Here is a 19,195-nt window from a genome sequence, read left to right on the forward strand (position 1 = left end):
CACAGATAAACATAAATAAAACAATTTATACACTTCAAATCCTCCAGCGTGCGGGTAACTGGCCTCTAGTGGCCCTAGTGGACCTACGGAGCTGACTGTCTGGCCCTGAACTACAGGGTGTAGGAGCTGTCAAGGGTAAACTGGGCAGCTGTCTACCGGCTCTTTGTCTCACTAGGGGTACGGCAGGCTCACTATAAGCAGAGGGTTGATCCTCCTGTCCTGCTTGTGTGGAGTCTTCTGCCTCCTGGACCGGCTGTTCTTCCAGCTCTACCTGTTGCTCCGTAGGTGCTTGGGATGCTGGTTGGAGGAAGGTGAGTACGGGTACCACAACTGCACCATTGACTTGAGTCCAAGACCGAGGGAAGTCCCCGACCACAGTACTAACCATATCTTCCCTTTCCTCTACTGGTCGATGGTCTTCTTGTTCCTCTTCAGGGTTCCTCAGTTGTTCGGGACACTTCTTCAGGTGGTCCCGGGATACAATGGCTGTGGTTTCCCCTCCGTCTTTACTGATGGTACAAACCTTCGGGTTCTCGTGGCTTGAGGGCAGTACGGTGTACGGGTCCTTCTCCCACTGGTCATCCAACTTGTGGAGCCGTCTCTTCCTCTTCAAGACCTGCTCTCCGGGTACCAGGGGAACAGCGGGAGCATACTGGTTGTAAGTTTTCTCTTGTCTTTCCCTAGCCTGACAGAGACTTCGCTCCACGCTCTCCTGTACTCTCCGGTACTGCTGCTGCCTCTCTTTGTCCCAGTCTGTTTCTGGTGAAGTGTCCTCGGGTGTCAGGACTCCCATTTCCAGGTCAACAGGTAACTTACCAGGTCTTGCCCTCATTAGGTAAGCCGGGGTACAGTTGGTGGAACCTACCGGGATGTGGTTGTATAGGTCCACCAGATCGGGCAACTTCTCAGGCCACAGACTGCGTTCTTCCAGGGGCAACGTTTTTAGAAGATCCATTACCACCTGGTTCATTTTCTCACAAAGTCCATTAGTTTGCGGATGGTAGGGTGTCGTCCTTATCTTCCGGCAGCCATACAGATTGCAGAATTCCTGGAAGACCTCCGCTTCAAAGGCAGGTCCCTGGTCCGTCAGCACTTGGTCCGGGTACCCGTGTGGACGGCAAAAGTGCTGCTGGAAGGCTCTAGCTGCTGTTTGAGCCGTTAAGTCCTTGACGGGGACGACAACCAGAAACCGGGAGTAATGATCCACGATGGTTAACGCGTAGACGTAGCCACTTCTGCTTGGGGTCAGTTTTACATGATCCAAGGCTACCAGTTCCAACGGTTGCCGGGTGACGATGGACTGCAGGGGAGTCTTCTGGCTGGCACGGTCCTTCCTTCTCAGGTTGCACGGGCCACAGTCTCTGCACCACTTCTCAATGGTTCCCCTCATGCCTACCCAGTGGAACCGCTCGCGCAGCAGGAACTCCAGCTTCTTCCACCCGAAGTGCCCAGCTCCGTCGTGGTATGCCTCCATCACCATGGCTGCGTCCCTTCGTGGCACCACTACTTGCCAGAGTAATTCATGCGTCCGGGAGTTAACCATTCTGCGGCACAACTTCCCTTTGTAAAGGAACAGTCGACTCTTCTCTGCCCATAGTTGTTTGGCTTCCTCCGGAGCGTCTGGTTCAAGGCGAGCCTCCGGCCGAGTCAGCATCTCCTTCACCAGTCGGACGGCAGGGTCGCTGTCTTGCGTTTCCGCCCAGTTGTAGTGAGGTAAGGGGTTCAACGTAGCAGCCTGCTTACTCCTTACCTGGTGGGAATACTGAATAGTCCCATGACGGTGGAACGCAGGGAGTTCAACTTCTTCCAGTCCCTCCGGATCTTCTCCTCCGTCCGGCAGGTTTGGCATCCTGGACAGGGCGTCCGCATTGGTATTGGAGCGTCCTGCCCGGTATTTGATTGTGAACTCGTAGTTGGACAGACGGGCCATCCACCTCTGCTCCAGGGCACCGAGTCTTGCCGTGTCCAGGTGTGTCAACGGGTTGTTATCCGTGTACACGGTGAACCGGGAAGAAGCGAGGTAATGCTTAAAGCGCTCGGTGACTGCCCATACTACGGCCAGGAACTCTAGCTTAAATGAGCTGTAATTCTCGGGGTTCCTTTCGGTGGGTCGCAGTTTTCGGCTGGCGTAGGCGATTACTCGTTCCTTCCCCTGCTGGATCTGGGACAGTACGGCTCCTAGCCCGATGTTACTGGCGTCGGTGTAGAGGATAAAGGGCTGGCTATAATCCGGGTACGCCAGGATTTCGTCCCCCGTGAGGGCCATCTTCAGCTGGCGGAAGGACTCTTCTTCCAGCTCCTCCCATTTGAAGGGCGGCTTCTGGTTCTTGGCCTTCCGGGACTGGCCTATCAGGAGGTCCTGCATAGGTGCTGCCTTTTTGGTGAAACCGGGAATAAACCTTCGGTAGTAGCCTACCAACCCGAGGAACTGCCGCACTTCTTTTACGCTGGAGGGGCTTGGCCATTCCTTAATTGCGGTGATCTTATCAGGGTCGGGAGCCACTCCGTCAGCGCTCACCACGTGTCCCAGGTACTGCACCTTTGGTTTCAGGAGGTGACACTTGGAGGGTTTCACCTTTAGGCCGTAACTTGCCAGAGCTTCGAACACTTCCGCCAGGTGTTTCAGGTGGTCCTCATACGTCTTGGAATATACGATGACATCGTCCAGGTACAACAGGACCGTCTCGAAGTTTCTGTGGCCCAGACAACACTCCATTAGTCGTTGGAAGGTTCCCGGTGCGTTGCAGAGTCCGAACGGCATGCAGGTGAACTCGCTAAGTCCCATCGGGGTGGTGAATGCGGTCTTCTCCTGGTCCGCCTCTGCTACAGGAACCTGCCAGTACCCGCTAGTGAGATCCAAGGTAGAGAAGAAGTTAGCAGATCTTAAAGCAGCCAATGACTCCTCTATCCTTGGTAAGGGGTACGCATCCTTGTGTGTGATACGATTGATTTTCCGGTAATCTACACACATCCTCATGGTGTTGTCTTTCTTTCGGACTAAGACTAGTGGAGCTGCCCAGGGGCTACAGCTATCCCTGATCACCCCAGCCTCCTTCATGTCTCTAAGCATCCCCTTGGCGTGTTGGTAGTGTGCATGGGGTACGGGTCGATACCTCTCTTTTATGGGAGGATGGTCTCCCGTGGGGATGTGGTGTTCTACCCCCTTGACTCGCCCGAAGTCTAACGGGTGTTTACTAAACACTCTCTCGTACTCTTGAACCACCCGATAGACTCCCTGTTTCTGATGTGAGGGAGTGGAGTCAGTACCCAAATGTAGTTGCTGACACCAGTCCTCCTTTGTTTTCTTAGAGCCGTTACCTTCCTCCGGGTGAGATGGAGGCAAGGGTTCCACAGATTGTATAGCATTTTGGTTAATGGTATATAATTTGGCTAGCGTGGCATACCGGGGCAGGTACACTTCCCTCTCCCCGATATTGATTATGCGAACGGGCACCCTCCCATGGCGTACATTGACCACCCCCCGTGCTGTCAAAATGGTGGGCCTACTGTCTGAGTAAACTGGTTCTACCATTGCCTGGTAATCTCTACCTCTCAGACCAATAGCTGCCCGGCACCAAATCATCATTTCACTTTTTGGGGGCATGGTAATAGGAAAAGGGTCACACATTCTTACGCTACCAATCTCACCGCCGGAGAGTTCCACCTGTTGCCGTCGCATCAGTGACCGGATCTCTTTCTGGAGCACCCGCTGCTCGCCGGAGCTGGCGTTCTTGGCAACCTGCTGTAAAAGGAAAATCACCTCTGCAAGACAATTTTCAATTACATTAGTTCCTAGAGTTATTTTTGGGTGACTCTCATGTTTGTCAATATCTACAATGATCAGTCCCTGTGCTGCCAGTTCGACTCTACCGATTTTGTGGTCACCTCTTTAAATCCGATCTGTGGCACGGGCTGGCCATTGCTGGCGATGATACTCAAGTCGTCGTCAGGGTAGCGGGTAATATCCGAGTCATTCCAGTACTGCTTAAAGAGCACGTACGGGATGGTGGTGACCTGTGACCCGGTGTCCAGTAGGGCACTCATGGGAATGCCATCCAGTACCACAGGCAAGACTGGACGTCCTCCCACATATCTGTCGCGCCAGTTCGATGGGCCTGGTGATCTTTTTCCTGGGGGTTGGCCCTCTACCCCAGGTTGTGCCCGTTTAAAGAACAGTACCTTGCCATATGTCCAGGTTGATTGCAGCGGCGGCAGATGGGTCGTCCGTCCTCGCTGTATCGGTCACTGGGTCTTCCTCTGGCCGGTGGGGTCCTCCTTGGTCGACGCCACGGGATGTCCTCCGGTCCGGATGCCAGCTGGATCTTCCCTGGGGTGGAAGCCTGTAAAGACTGCACAGTTCGGGTTAGCGCAGCAACGCTCTTAGCTAGCTCTTGGACCTGATGGTGTAGGTCTGGAGCCGGGTCATTGTCCAAAGCCTGCGCATCAGCTCCCACAGGCCCTGCCGACAAGGGCGCCGCCTCCTGGTGGTAAGTGATAGCAGGGCGCTTGTGGGTCACAACGCCACCCGGTGCCGGTTCTCGGAGCACCCGGATGGCTCTGTCCTTGAACTGTGCAAAGCCCAGATGGGGATCCTGTAAGGCCATTGCCCGCAACTGGGTTCGGTGGGTATTACAATACAGTCCCTCTATAAACTGTTCGGTCAACAGCCTGTCCTCGTTTCCCACTCCATCAGGGTCGGTCTGCTTAATGGCCCTCAGGGCCTCTTGTAGGTTTAGTGCATAGTCCCTTATACTCTCATGCGCTCGCTGCTTGCACCCGTAGAATCTAAGCTTAATCTCGGCTGAGGTGCGGGTATCAAAGGTGTCCATCAGCCGGGTTAGTATCCCTGCGACAGTCTTCCTCCCAGGTGGCCAGGATTTTACTTCCCTTTTGGCTGCCCCGGTTAGTTGGGCCACCAGGATGCTCACTTTTTGCTCTTCTGTGAGGGGGTACACCTGGAAGAGGCTATCCAGCTTTTCTCTAAAGTCATGCAGGGTATGTGACTCCCCTGAGTACTGGGGTAGCCAAGCTGCTCCCGGGATATAGGGCATGGTGAAGGGCATAACTGCAGCAGCGGTAGCGCTGGCGGGGGTTGAGGCAGTGAAGCTCTCCTCCGTATCCGACATCTTCCTCCCCCCTAGTGGACCGTGGCCTACCTTGCGATGATCCTGTTCCGTAGGCCGCGGCTCCGCAGTGGATCGTCAGGGTTGAGGACCTTCCGTCGCGCTCCTGTGACGTCGGCGTCTGCTGGGCTCCTTCCAGGACCTTACGCAACGTCCGGACGTGAGGCGGGGCTTCAGTTCTCGCGCGCTTTCGCAGTCCACGCCCCTCTTCTTCCCGCGCGGCGTCCTCAAGATGGCGTCCAATGGCGGGAAAACTCCACGGATGGCGGGAAGAAGGCAGAAGATGGCGCCGGATGGCGGGAAACTTCACCGATGGCGGGAAGAAGGCTGAAGATGGCGCCGGATGGCAGGAATCTTCACCACAGGTAAGTTTGAAAAGTCTCTTTTTCAGGCACGCAGTACCCGGTGGTTGCGGGCACGAAATCCTGCCGACTACGCCAAAGTTGACGCGCCCCTGGGCCTGTGTCGCGCTGCGTTGCGCACGCGGGAGCTTACCCGGAGCCGGATCTCTTGAGGGTTGTAGTCTCGTGGCGGTGACCCGGTCCGTGCCCAGGGAGTCAAACTGAGCGGCGATGTAACAGCGGTATATGTAGGACGACTACGCCACCCGTTGAATGCAGCTATGGAGCTGCCGCTGCAAGACAGTCCGCTGAGGCCGGTGGATGGATGGTGCAGCGTAGATGGTATAACCCCCAACGGGAGGGGTATGGCCTCAGGGCAGCAGATGTGGATGATGGGGGTAGCAGGAACCACTCAGAGACGGTGCGGTGTAATTCAGGGTCTTTACTGGTAACAACGATAGACCCTCCCGGAGTACTTGCTAGTGAACGGGGCCTGGTCAGTCCTTGAGCAGATGGGATCTCCCCTGGCCAGGCGGAGTTGTAGGCCTCCCAAACTGACTGTACTCTTCTGGCTACCTTGCTAGAAGCGGATATAAGTAGCCCACGTCCCTGAGTGTACCGTGTGGTGCTCACCCGTATGGCCGGTGACTCGGGGCCTTCTAATGGCTTCCGCTCCACGATGGCGGTGCTGGTCCCACGCGTGTGACCGTGCCTTCGGGTTTCTGGGCCTGAGGACCTGAAATCCCCTGCCGATCGGCTTCTGCTGCTGGGTAAGAGTTAGTCCCCACAGCCTCGGACGCCGGGTCCGGTAAGAAAGCTTCTCAGTCAGGGCGAGCTCTGCAGCTGCCAGCCCCTGACTTGTAGTAGTATTGCTCCCACTGAGCTTCTGCTGTTTCTTCCTGTGACTGTTTCTTGTCTCTACTCTCCTTGACTGACTAACCCTGCCTCAGCCCAGGGTTTATACAGGGGAAGTTCTTCCCCTCCCAAGACTGGGCAGGAGGTGTGGCATGCACAGGATCCCTGACCAAAGGACCTCCCACCTGCTCTCAGACATAACATTACATTACTGTGGAAAACCAGACCCCTGGGGTGCCACATCTATATACTGTTTGCTGTGTGGTGGGGACTTGTCTATATACCGTATGCTGTGTGTGGAGGACTTGTCTATATACTGTATGCTGTGTATGGGGGACTTGTCTATATACCGTATGCTGTGTGGGGGACTTGTCTATATACTGTATGCTGTGTGTGGGGGGGGAGGGAGTGGGGGACTTGTCTATATACCGTATGCTGTGTGGGGGACTTGTCTATATACCTTATGCTGTGTGTGGGGAACTTGTCTGTATACTGTATGCTGTGTGGGGGACTTGTCTATATACCGTATGCTGTGTGTGGAGGGGGAGGGGGTGGGGGACTTGTCTATATACTGTATGCTGTGTGTGGGGAACTTGTCTATATACTGTATGCTGTGTGTGGGGAACTTGTCTATATACCGTATGCTGTGTATGGGGGACTTGTCTATATACCGTATGCTGTGTGTGGGGGACTTGTCTATATACCGTATGCTGTGTGTGGGGGACTTGTCTATATATCGTATGCTGTGTGTGGGGGACTTGTCTATATACCGTATGCTGTGTGTGGGGGACTTGTCTATATACCGTATGCTGTGTGGGGGGGACTTGTCTATATACTGTATGCTGTGTGGGGGTCTTGTCTATATACTGTATGCTGTGTGTGGGGGACTTGTCTATATACCGTATGCTGTGTGTGGGGGGGGGGAGGGGGTGGCGGACTTGTCTATATACTGTATCCTGTGTGGTGGGGGACTTGTCTATATACTGTATGCTGTGCATGGGGGACTTGTCTATATACTGTATGCTGTGTGTGGGGGACTTGTCTATATACTGTATGCTATGTGGGGGTCTTGTCTATATACTGTATGCTGTGTGTGGGGGACTTGTCTATATACCGTATGCTGTGTGTGGGGGACTTGTCTATATACCGTATGCTGTGTATGGGGGACTTGTCTATATACTGTATGCTGTGTGTGGGGGACTTGTCTATATACCGTATGCTGTGTATGGGGGACTTGTCTATATACTGTATGCTGTGTGTGGGGGACTTGTCTATATACTGTATGCTGTGTATGGGGGACTTGTCTATATACTGTATGCTGTGTGTGGGGGACTTGTCTATATACTGTATGCTGTGTGTGGGGGACTTGTCTATATACCGTATGCTCTGTGTGGGGAACTTGTCTATACACTGTATGCTGTGTGTGGGGGACTTGTCTATATACTGTATGCTCTGTGTGAGGAACTTGTCTATATACTGTATGCTGTGTGTGGGGGACTTGTCTATATACTGTATGCTGTGTGTGGGGGACTTGTCTATATACTGTATGCTGTGTGTGGGGGACTTGTCTATATACTGTATGCTGTGTGTGGGGGCTTGTCTATATACTGTATGCTGTGTGTGGGGGACTTGTCTATATACCGTATGCTGTGTGTGGGGGACTTGTCTATATACTGTATGCTGTGTGTTTGGGGACTTGTCTATATACTGTATGCTGTGTGTGGGGGACTTGTCTATATACCGTATGCTGTGTGTGGGGGACTTGTCTATATACTGTATGCTGTGTGTGGGGGACTTGTCTATATACTGTATGCTGTATGTGGGGGATTGTCTATATACCGTTTGCTGTGAGGGGGACTTGTCTATATACTATATGCTGTGTGTGGGGAACTTGTCTATATACTGTATGCTGTGTGTGGGGGACTTGTCTATATACCGTATGCTGTGTGTGGGGGACTTGTCTATATACCGTATGCTGTGTGTGGGAGACTTGTCTATATACTGTATGCTGTGTGTGTGAAATTGTCTATATACTGTATGCTGTGTGTGGGGGGGGAGGGGGTGGGGGACTTGTCGATATACTGTATGCTGTGTGGTGGGGGACTTGTCTATATACCGTATGCTGTGTGTGGGGGACTTGTCTATATACCGTATGCTGTGTGTGGGGGACTTGTCTATATACTGTTTGCTGTGTGGTGGGGACTTGTCTATATACCGTATGCTGTGTATGGGGGACTTGTCTATATACTGTATGCTGTGTATGGGGGACTTGTCTATATACCGTATGCTGTGTGGGGGACTTGTCTATATACTGTATGCTGTGTGTGGGGGACTTGTCTATATACTGTATGCTGTGTGGGGGACTTGTCTATATACTGTATGCTGTGTGGGGGACTTGTCTATATACTGTATGCTGTGTGTGGGGAACTTGTCTATATACTGTATGCTGTGTGTGGGGGACTTGTCTATATACCGTATGCTGTGTATGGGGGACTTGTCTATATACCGTATGCTGTGTGTGGGGGACTTGTCTATATACTGTATGCTGTGTGTGGGGGACTTGTCTATATACCATATGCTGTGTGTGGGGGACTTGTCTATATACCGTATGCTGTGTGTGGGGGACTTGTCTATATATCGTATGCTGTGTGGGGGACTTGTCTATATACCGTATGCTGTGTGTGGGGGACTTGTTTATATACTGTATGCTGTGTGTGGGGGACTTGTCTATATACTGTATGCTGTGTGTGGGGGACTTGTCTATATACTGTGTGCTGTGTGTGGGGGACTTGTCTATATACCGTATGCTGTGTGTGGGGGACTTGTCTATATACTGTATGCTGTGTGTGGGGGACTTGTCTATATACCGTATGCTGTGTGTGGGGGCTTGTCTATATACCGTATGCTGTGTGTGGGGGACTTGTCTATATACTGTATGCTGTGTGTGGGGGACTTGTCTATATATTGTATGCTGTGTGTGGGGGACTTGTCTATATACTGTATGCTGTGTGTGGGGGACTTGTCTATATACCGTATGCTGTGTGTGGGGGACTTGTCTATATACTGTATGCTGTGTGTGGGTCTTGTCTATATACTGTATGCTGTGTGTGGGGGACTTGTCTATATACCGTATGCTGTGTTTGGGGGCTTGTCTATATACCGTATGCTGTGTGTGGGGGACTTGTCTATATACTGTATGCTGTGTGTGGGGGACTTGTCTATATACCGTATGCTGTGTGTGGGGGACTTGTCTATATACCGTATGCTGTGTGTGGGGGACTTGTCTATATACTGTATGCTGTGTGTGGGGGACTTGTCTATATACTGTATGCTGTGTGTGGGGGACTTGTCTATATACCGTATGCTGTGTGTGGGGGACTTGTCTATATACTGTATGCTGTGTGTGGGTCTTGTCTATATACTGTATGCTGTGTGTGGGGGACTTGTCTATATACCGTATGCTGTGTGTGGGGGCTTGTCTATATACCGTATGCTGTGAGGGGGACTTGTCTATATACTGTATGCTGTGTGTGGGGAACTTGTCTATATACTGTATGCTGTGTGTGGGTGACTTGTCTATATACTGTATGCTGTGTGTGGGGGACTTGTCTATATACCGTATGCTGTGTGTGGGGGACTTGTCTATATACTGTATGCTGTGTGTGGGTCTTGTCTATATACCGTATGCTGTGTGTGGGGGACTTGTCTATATACCGTATGCTGTGTGTGGGGGACTTGTCTATATACTGTATGCTGTGTGTGGGGGACTTGTCTATATACTGTATGCTGTGTGGGGGGGACTTGTCTATATACCGTATGCTGTGTGTGGCGGGGACTTGTCTATATACCGTATGCTGTGTGGGGGGGACTTGTCTATATACCGTATGCTGTGTGTGGGGGACTTGTCTATATACTGTATGCTGTGTATGGGGGACTTGTCTATATACCGTATGCTGTGTGGGGGACTTGTCTATATACTGTATGCTGTGTGGGGGGGACTTGTCTATATACTGTATGCTGTGTGTGGGGGACTTGTCTATATACCGTATGCTGTGTGTGGGGGACTTGTCTATATACCATATACTGTGTGTGGGGGACTTGTCTATATACCGTATGCTGTGTACGGGACTTGTCTATATACTGTATGCTGTGTAGGGGACTTGTCTATATAATGTATGCTGTGTGTGGGGGACTTGTCTATATACTGTATGCTGTGTATGGGGGACTTGTCTATATACCGTATGCTGTGTGTGGGGGACTTGTCTATATACTGTATGCTGTGTGTGGGTGACTTGTCTATATACTGTATGCTGTGTGGGGGGGACTTGTCTATATACCGTATGCTGTGTGTGGGGGGGACTTGTCTATATACCGTATGCTGTGTGGGGGGGACTTGTCTATATACTGTATGCTGTGTGTGGGTGACTTGTCTATATACCGTATGCTGTTTGTGGGGGACTTGTCTATATACCGTATGCTGTGTGTGGGGGACTTGTCTATATACCGCATGCTGTGTGTGGGGGACTTGTCTATATACCGTATGCTGTGTATGGGGGACTTGTCTATATACCGTATGCTGTGTGTGGGGGACTTGTCTATATACTGTATGCTGTGTGGGGGGGACTTGTCTATATACTGTATGCTGTGTGGGGGGTCTTGTCTATATACTGTATGCTGTGTGGGGGGGACTTGTCTATATACCGTATGCTGTGTGTGGGGGACTTGTCTATATACTGTATGCTGTGTGTGGGGGACTTGTCTATATACCGTATGCTGTGTGTGGGGGACTTGTCTATATACTGTATGCTGTGTGTGGGTCTTGTCTATATACTGTATGCTGTGTGTGGGGGACTTGTCTATATACCGTATGCTGTGTGTGGGGGACTTGTCTATATACCGTATGCTGTGAGGGGGACTTGTCTGTATACTGTATGCTGTGTGTGGGGAACTTGTCTATATACTGTATGCTGTGTGTGGGTGACTTGTCTATATACTGTATGCTGTGTGTGGGGGACTTGTCTATATACCGTATGCTGTGTGTGTGTGGGACTTGTCTATATACCGTATGCTGTGTGTATGTGGGACTTGTCTATATACCGTATACTGTGTGTGGGGGACTTGTCTATATACTGTATGCTGTGTAGGGGACTTGTCTATATACCGTATACTGTGTGGGGGACTTGTCTATATACTGTATGCTGTGTGTGGGGGACTTGTCTATATACTGTATGCTGTGTATGGGGGACTTGTCTATATACCGTATGCTGTGTGTGGGGGACTTGTCTATATACTGTATGCTGTGTATGGGGGACTTGTCTATATACCGTATGCTGTGTGTGGGGGACTTGTCTATATACTGTATGCTGTGTGGTGGGGACTTGTCTATATACCGTATGCTGTGTGTGGGGGACTTGTCTTTATACTGTATGCTGTGTGTGGGGGACTTGTCTATATACCGTATGCTGTGTGTGTGGGGGACTTGTCTATATACCGTATACTGTGTGTGGAGGACTTGTTTATATACTGTATGCTGTGTAGGGGACTTGTCTATATACTGTATGCTGTGTAGGGGACTTGTCTATATACCGTATACTGTGTGTGGGGGATTTGTCTATATACTGTATGCTGTGTTGGGGACTTGTCTATATACCGTATGCTGTGTGTGGGGGACTTGTCTATATACCGTATGCTGTGTGTGGGGGACTTGTCTATATACCGTATGCTGTGTGTGGGGGCTTGTCTATATACCGTATGCTGTGAGGGGGACTTGTCTATATACTGTATGCTGTGTGTGGGGAACTTGTCTATATACTGTATGCTGTGTGTGGGTGACTTGTCTATATACTGTATGCTGTGTGTGGGGGACTTGTCTATATACCGTATGCTGTGTGTGGGGGACTTGTCTATATACTGTATGCTGTGTGTGGGTCTTGTCTATATACCGTATGCTGTGTGTGGGGGACTTGTCTATATACCGTATGCTGTGTGTGGGGGACTTGTCTATATACTGTATGCTGTGTGTGGGGGACTTGTCTATATACTGTATGCTGTGTGGGGGGGACTTGTCTATATACCGTATGCTGTGTGTGGCGGGGACTTGTCTATATACCATATGCTGTGTGCGGGGGACTTGTCTATATACCGTATGCTGTGTGTGGGGGACTTGTCTATATACTGTATGCTGTGTATGGGGGACTTGTCTATATACCGTATGCTGTGTGGGGGACTTGTCTATATACTGTATGCTGTGTGGGGGGGACTTGTCTATATACTGTATGCTGTGTGTGGGGGACTTGTCTATATACCGTATGCTGTGTGTGGGGGACTTGTCTATATACCGTATGCTGTGTAGGGGACTTGTCTATATACTGTATGCTGTGTAGGGGACTTGTCTATATAATGTATGCTGTGTGTGGGGGACTTGTCTATATACTGTATGCTGTGTAGGGGACTTGTCTATATAATGTATGCTGTGTGTGGGGGACTTGTCTATATACTGTATGCTGTGTATGGGGGACTTGTCTATATACCGTATGCTGTGTGTGGGGGACTTGTCTATATACTGTATGCTGTGTGTGGGTGACTTGTCTATATACTGTATGCTGTGTGGGGGGGACTTGTCTATATACCGTATGCTGTGTGTGGGGGGGACTTGTCTATATACCGTATGCTGTGTGGGGGGGACTTGTCTATATACTGTATGCTGTGTGTGGGTGACTTGTCTATATACCGTATGCTGTTTGTGGGGGACTTGTCTATATACCGTATGCTGTGTGTGGGGGACTTGTCTATATACCGTATGCTGTGTGTGGGGGACTTGTCTATATACCGTATGCTGTGTATGGGGGACTTGTCTATATACCGTATGCTGTGTGTGGGGGACTTGTCTATATACTGTATGCTGTGTGGGGGGGACTTGTCTATATACTGTATGCTGTGTGGGGGGTCTTGTCTATATACTGTATGCTGTGTGGGGGGGACTTGTCTATATACCGTATGCTGTGTGTGGGGGACTTGTCTATATACTGTATGCTGTGTGTGGGGGACTTGTCTATATACCGTATGCTGTGTGTGGGGGACTTGTCTATATACTGTATGCTGTGTGTGGGTCTTGTCTATATACTGTATGCTGTGTGTGGGGGACTTGTCTATATACCGTATGCTGTGTGTGGGGGACTTGTCTATATACCGTATGCTGTGAGGGGGACTTGTCTGTATACTGTATGCTGTGTGTGGGGAACTTGTCTATATACTGTATGCTGTGTGTGGGTGACTTCTCTATATACTGTATGCTGTGTGTGGGGGACTTGTCTATATACCGTATGCTGTGTGTGTGTGGGACTTGTCTATATACCGTATGCTGTGTGTATGTGGGACTTGTCTATATACCGTATACTGTGTGTGGGGGACTTGTCTATATACTGTATGCTGTGTAGGGGACTTGTCTATATACCGTATACTGTGTGGGGGACTTGTCTATATACTGTATGCTGTGTGTGGGGGACTTGTCTATATACTGTATGCTGTGTATGGGGGACTTGTCTATATACCGTATGCTGTGTGTGGGGGACTTGTCTATATACTGTATGCTGTGTATGGGGGACTTGTCTATATACCGTATGCTGTGTGTGGGGGACTTGTCTATATACTGTATGCTGTGTGGTGGGGACTTGTCTATATACCGTATGCTGTGTGTGGGGGACTTGTCTTTATACTGTATGCTGTGTGTGGGGGACTTGTCTATATACCGTATGCTGTGTGTGTGGGGGACTTGTCTATATACCGTATACTGTGTGTGGAGGACTTGTTTATATACTGTATGCTGTGTAGGGGACTTGTCTATATACTGTATGCTGTGTAGGGGACTTGTCTATATACCGTATACTGTGTGTGGGGGATTTGTCTATATACTGTATGCTGTGTTGGGGACTTGTCTATATACCGTATGCTGTGTGGGGGACTTGTCTATATACTGTATGCTGTGTGTGGGGGACTTGTCTATATACTGTATGCTGTGTATGGGGGACTTGTCTATATACCGTATGCTGTGTGGGGGGGGACTTGTCTATACACTGTATGCTGTGTGGGGGGGACTTGTCTATATACTGTATGCTGTGTGGGGGACTTGTCTATATACCGTATGCTGTGTGGGGGGGGACTTGTCTATATACCGTATGCTGTGTGGGGGGGACTTGTCTATATACCGTATGCTGTGTGGGGGGGACTTGTCTATATACCGTATGCTGTGTGTGGGGGACTTGTCTATATACCGTATGCTGTGTGTGGGGGGGACTTGTCTATATACCGTATGCTGTGTGTGGGGGACTTGTCTATATACTGTATGCTGTGTATGGGGGACTTGTCTATATACCGTTTGCTGTGTGTGGGGACTTGTCTATATACCTTATGCTGTGTGTGGGGGACTTGTCTATATACCGTATGCTGTGTGTGGGACTTGTCTATATACCGTATGCTTTTGTGTGGGGGACTTGTCTATATACCGTATGCTGTGTGTGGGGGACTTGTCTATATACTGTATGCTGTGTGGGGGACTTGTCTATATACTGTATACTGTGTGTGGGGGACTTGTCTATATACTGTATGCTGTGTGTGGGGGACTTGTCTATATACCGTATGCTGTGTGTGGGGCACTTGTCTATATACCGTATGCTGTGTATGGGGGACTTGTCTATATACTGTATGCTGTGTGTGTGGGACTTGTCTATATACTGTATGCTGTGTGTGGGGGACTTGTCTATATACCATATGCTGTGTGGGGGACTTGTCTATATACCGTATGCTGTGTGTGGAGGACTTGTTTATATACCGTATGCTGTGTGTGGGGGACTTGTCTATATACCGTATGCTGTGTGCGGGGGACTTGTCTATATACTGTATGCTGTGTGTGGGGGACTTGTCTATATACCGTATGCTGTGTGTGGGGGACTTGTCTATATACTGTATGCTGTGTGTGGGGGACTTGTCTATATACCGTATGCTGTGTGGGGGGGACTTGTCTATATACCGTATGCTGTGTATGGGGGACTTGTCTATATACTGTATGCTCTGTGTGGGGAACTTGTCTATATACTGTATGCTGTGTGTGGGGGACTTGTCTATATGCTGTATGCTGTGTAGGGGACTTGTCTATATACTGTATGCTGTGTAGGGGACTTGTCTATATACCGTATACTGTGTGTGGGGGATTTGTCTATATACTGTATGCTGTGTAGGGGACTTGTCTATATACCGTATGCTGTGTTGGGGACTTGTCTATATATCGTATGCTGTGTGGGGGACTTGTCTATATACTGTATGCTGTGTGTGGGGGACTTGTCTATATACTGTATGCTGTGTATGGGGGACTTGTCTATATACCGTATGCTGTGTGGGGGGGACTTGTCTATACACTGTATGCTGTGTGGGGGGGACTTGTCTATATACTGTATGCTGTGTGGGGGACTTGTCTATATACCGTATGCTGTGTGTGTGGGGGATTTGTCTATATACCGTATACTGTGTGTGGGGGACTTGTCTATATACTGTATGCTGTGTAGGGGACTTGTCTATATACTGTATGCTGTGTGGGGGACTTGTCTATATACCGTATGCTGTGTGGGGGGGGACTTGTCTATATACCGTATGCTGTGTGGGGGGGACTTGTCTATATACCGTATGCTGTGTGTGGGGTACTTGTCTATATACCGTATGCTGTGTATGGGGGACTTGTCTATATACCGTATGCTGTGTGTGGGGGACTTGTCTATATACTGTATGCTGTGTGGGGGGGACTTGTCTATATACTGTATGCTGTGTGGGGGGTCTTGTCTATATACTGTATGCTGTGTGGGGGGGACTTGTCTATATACTGTATGCTGTGTGGGGGTCTTGTCTATATACCGTATGCTGTGTGTGGGGGACTTGTCTATATACTGTATGCTGTGTGGGGGTCTTGTCTATATACCGTATGCTGTGTGTGGGGGACTTGTCTATATACTGTATGCTGTGTGTGGGTCTTGTCTATATACTGTATGCTGTGTGTGGGGGACTTGTCTATATACCGTATGCTGTGTGTGGGGGACTTGTCTATATACCGTATGCTGTGAGGGGGACTTGTCTGTATACTGTATGCTGTGTGTGGGGAACTTGTCTATATACTGTATGCTGTGTGTGGGTGACTTGTCTATATACTGTATGCTGTGTGTGGGGGACTTGTCTATATACCGTATGCTGTGTGTGTGTGGGACTTGTCTATATACCGTATGCTGTGTGTATGTGGGACTTGTCTATATACCGTATACTGTGTGTGGGGGACTTGTCTATATACTGTATGCTGTGTAGGGGACTTGTCTATATACCGTATACTGTGTGGGGGACTTGTCTATATACTGTATGCTGTGTGTGGGGGACTTGTCTATATACCGTATGCTGTGTGGGGGACTTGTCTATATACTGTATGCTGTGTGTGGGGGACTTGTCTATATACTGTATGCTGTGTATGGGGGACTTGTCTATATACCGTATGCTGTGTGTGGGGGACTTGTCTATATACTGTATGCTGTGTATGGGGGACTTGTCTATATACCGTATGCTGTGTGTGGGGGACTTGTCTATATACTGTATGCTGTGTGGTGGGGACTTGTCTATATACCGTATGCTGTGTGTGGGGGACTTGTCTTTATACTGTATGCTGTGTGTGGGGGACTTGTCTATATACCGTTTGCTGTGTGTGTGGGGGACTTGTCTATATACCGTATACTGTGTGTGGAGGACTTGTTTATATACTGTATGCTGTGTAGGGGACTTGTCTATATACTGTATGCTGTGTAGGGGACTTGTCTATATACCGTATACTGTGTGTGGGGGATTTGTCTATATACTGTATGCTGTGTAGGGGACTTGTCTATATACCGTATGCTGTGTTGGGGACTTGTCTATATACCGTATGCTGTGTGGGGGACTTGTCTATATACTGTATGCTGTGTGTGGGGGACTTGTCTATATACTGTATGCTGTGTATGGGGGACTTGTCTATATACCGTATGCTGTGTGGGGGGGGACTTGTCTATACACTGTATGCTGTGTGGGGGGGACTTGTCTATATACTGTATGCTGTGTGGGGGACTTGTCTATATACCGTATGCTGTGGGGGGGGGGACTTGTCTATATACCGTATGCTGTGTGGGGGGGACTTGTCTATATACCATATGCTGTGTGGGGGGGACTTGTCTATATACCGTATGCTGTGTGTGGGGGACTTGTCTATATACCGTATGCTGTGTGTGGGGGGGACTTGTCTATATACCGTATGCTGTGTGTGGGGGACTTGTCTATATACTGTATGCTGTGTATGGGGGACTTGTCTATATACCGTTTGCTGTGTGTGGGGACTTGTCTATATACCTTATGCTGTGTGTGGGGGACTTGTCTATATACCGTATGCTGTGTGGGGGACTTGTCTATATACCGTATGCTTTTTTGTGGGGGACTTGTCTATATACCGTATGCTGTGTGTGGGGGACTTGTCTATATACTGTATGCTGTGTGGGGGACTTGTCTATATACTGTATACTGTGTGTGGGGGACTTGTCTATATACTGTATGCTGTGTGTGGGGGGGACTTGTCTATATACCGTATGCTGTGTGTGGGGGACTTGTCTATATACTGTATGCTGTGTGTGGGGGACTTGTCTATATCCTGTATGCTGTGTGTGGGGGACTTGTCTATATACCGTATGCTGTGTGTGGGGCACTTGTCTATATACCGTATGCTGTGTATGGGGGACTTGTCTATATACTGTATGCTGTGTGTGTGGGACTTGTCTATATACTGTATGCTGTGTGTGGGGGACTTGTCTATATACCATATGCTGTGTGGGGGACTTGTCTATATACCGTATGCTGTGTGTGGAGGACTTGTTTATATACCGTATGCTGTGTGTGGGGGACTTGTCTATATACCGTATGCTGTGTGCGGGGGACTTGTCTATATACTGTATGCTGTGTGTGGGGGACTTGTCTATATACCGTATGCTGTGTGGGGGGGGACTTGTCTATACACTGTATGCTGTGTGGGGGGGACTTGTCTATATACTGTATGCTGTGTGGGGGACTTGTCTATATACCGTATGCTGTGTGTGTGGGGGATTTGTCTATATACCGTATACTGTGTGTGGGAGACTTGTCTATATACTGTATGCTGTGTAGGGGACTTGTCTATATACTGTATGCTGTGTGGGGGACTTGTCTATATACCGTATGCTGTGTGGGGGGGGACTTGTCTATATACCGTATGCTGTGTGGGGGGGACTTGTCTATATACCGTATGCTGTGTGGGGGGGACTTGTCTATATACCGTATGCTGTGTGTGGGGGACTTGTCTATATACCGTATGCTGTGTGTGGGGGGGACTTGTCTATATACCGTATGCTGTGTGTGGGGGACTTGTCTATATACTGTATGCTGTGTATGGGGGACTTGTCTATATACCGTTTGCTGTGTGTGGGGACTTGTCTATATACCTTATGCTGTGTGTGGGGGACTTGTCTATATACCGTATGCTGTGTGGGGGACTTGTCTATATACCGTATGCTTTTGTGTGGGGGACTTGTCTATATACCGTATGCTGTGTGTGGGGGACTTGTCTATATACTGTATGCTGTGTGGGGGACTTGTCTATATACTGTATACTGTGTGTGGGGGACTTGTCTATATACTGTATGCTGTGTGTGGGGGACTTGTCTATATACCGTATGCTGTGTGTGGGGCACTTGTCTATATACCGTATGCTGTGTATGGGGGACTTGTCTATATACTGTATGCTGTGTGTGTGGGACTTGTCTATATACTGTATGCTGTGTGTGGGGGACTTGTCTA

This window comes from Phyllobates terribilis, unplaced genomic scaffold (genome assembly GCF_046119375.1).
Source record: "Phyllobates terribilis strain yellow unplaced genomic scaffold, ASM4611937v1 Scaffold_76__1_contigs__length_6945272, whole genome shotgun sequence".
In the NCBI taxonomy this organism is placed as follows: domain Eukaryota; kingdom Metazoa; phylum Chordata; class Amphibia; order Anura; family Dendrobatidae; genus Phyllobates; species Phyllobates terribilis.